At 40.8% G+C, this 2,343-nt stretch overlaps 1 protein-coding gene across 1 annotated transcript in view; it reads right to left on the bottom strand.

Moving 5' to 3' along the window:
* evla (Enah/Vasp-like a) overlaps positions 1–2,343 on the bottom strand; it is a 33,980-nt gene that overhangs the window by 29,492 nt on the left and 2,145 nt on the right. The window lies entirely within an intron of this gene.

Here is a 2,343-nt window from a genome sequence, read left to right as displayed (position 1 = left end):
GAGAGAGAGAGAGGAACATGTGACTGGAGCAGACCAGTCACCTCTCTCCACTGTGTGGATTGTGTGGAGTGCCTTCTTTCAACCTCCAAGGAATCCTTTCCACTGGAAGGAAATTATATAGGAAACAGGAGTGCTTTCAGATCCCGCCTTCCTATAGCGTGTACCATTCCGCTTTAAATAGATTCTAGAGGTACAGATTTTTTAATGCATATAAGACATAAACACAAATCAACTACATGTTCACACATCAACACATCAACACACCACTATATTCATTCAGCTCAGCTTCCATAAAAGAACACCCACTTCCTGGGCAAAATTAAAGACACGGCAGTAGATGTAGATGTAATGATTAGTTTTATATTCAAGCAACAATGGATTTCATCCATCTAGTGTAACATTTTGCGGTTTACTTGGGGCTTTATTAGAATTTGTCCTCAACTTGGTGGTCCATCTGGCTGAAGCCAAATTAGACTATTAAGCTTCTTTGCCACAGCAAGCCGAGGTGTAGGAAACAAAACAAAGAGCAATGTAGTCCACTAAAAGATCGGGGGGCTTTAGAAAGTGGTAAGAAACATCCAACAGAACCTGGAAGGTCAGTCAAATACAAGATTATCTTCTTCTTACGCCAAACAGTGCTAGTATGAAATAGGCTACAGGAAAGCCGCAGATACTAATGTATGTATTTGGCAATGTACATCCAGGGCCAAATTGTATAAATGTGTACAAGGGGAGTAAAACTAGTAAAACTTACTCACACTACCTCTCAGCCCAGGCTACATGAGAAGTTGCATGTTTAGATTGCGCACCTGTGCTCAAGTTTTCTGCAGTTCTGTTTGATTGCATGAGTGTAATCACTGAACAATGGCGGCGTTTTCGTCGGAGTGCATTTCCTGGTCATAAGATGTGCGACAGGTATTGACCAGACCAAATACCAACTCAGCCAGTGCAGACTTAATGTTGCTGTCATTACGGCCATAGGTGTACGTGTCAGGCTCTGAACACTTACTTTAAGAACAGAGATGCCCAGAGATTGATTAAGAATCAATGCCCCTTGTAAAAATGAGATCCATTGTATTTCCATCAAATGATAAACATATTATTTACTTTGCAGACCAACTAATGCTCAGAAATTCTAATGGAGATAATCCTGAACAGTAGTTCCAAACCCTTTTGGCCTTTTTAAACAAACATCTACTTGTGAGCTATCTTCAACACTTCCATGTCTGTAAGTTGTAACCACGTGAACCAAAGAGGGATCTTTTTCACAGTTTTATCTGAATTTTTTTTAGGGGCCGGAAGAGTAGGCTAATTCACATGGGAAAAATGTTAAAATATAGGCACATTTGATTAATAAAAAATATTTTATTGTGTGGGGTTTTTTCTGCTTTCCTACACTAAATCTTCTTTCAACTAGGTGTAGACATCTCTAGAGGCCTCGCAATACGACAGTATTGCAATCCTTGTATCACAAAACGGTATTATTGCAATTTTAACCATATTTCGATATTCTGCGATATTTTACAATTTCTGTAATGATTTCCCCCCCCACCCTTACTTGCAATCCTTCAGATATATTTTGTAAGCCCTTGGGAAACACTGATCTAGAAAATATGCAAATAAGAATTCTGTATTCTTTCTATACATTAAGAGCATATAAACTGTGGTACAGAACCATATGCTGTACTTCACTGGAGCACCTGAAACAGGGGAACAAAACCTGAGAAATGTTGTAATCTGTATGGCACACCTTTGCTAACCACTGGGTATTGAACCTCAGAACAGAAACGTGTGCAAGGTGTCAAGTACCAAAACTAGTGGAGAATGTCTGGTGAGTTCAGTAATATTGTTAATGTTAACATAAAGTGATTTAATCTTTAGTCTATTTTTTTCAGGAACGTGTTTTGTTCTGAAATCCAGGTAGGCTATAACATCCCAGCGTAGTTCTGATTTAGTTATTTCAGAGTTAAAAGTCCTTTTTCCTTTCCACTGCCTTCAACTGCTCCCCCTGAAAGGCTGCACCAATGAAACCCTGGAGAATGGGAGTGTTGTGGCTCTACGTGGTGACGCTGGCTCACGTGGAGCTCTCTGATCAGCTCGGAGGGCGGCTGCCTGCAGTAAGATGCATAACTCAGCGTTTTACCTTCCACTGGCTGCACTCGCTCATTCTACCTTTCCTAACGATGAGTCACCACAACAAGCAGCTTCAGAAGTCATCCTGCATTAATAGCACAGGACAGACGCTTTTTGCCTTCTTCCACTGTTTCTCACACAACCCACTGTGCTGCTCTCTCGCAAATGCATGCACACACACACACACACACACACACACACACACACACA

Source organism: Etheostoma cragini, chromosome 20 (genome assembly GCF_013103735.1).
Source record: "Etheostoma cragini isolate CJK2018 chromosome 20, CSU_Ecrag_1.0, whole genome shotgun sequence".
Classification (NCBI taxonomy): Eukaryota; Metazoa; Chordata; class Actinopteri; order Perciformes; family Percidae; genus Etheostoma; species Etheostoma cragini.
This window is presented reverse-complemented; position numbering and strand designations above follow the sequence as displayed.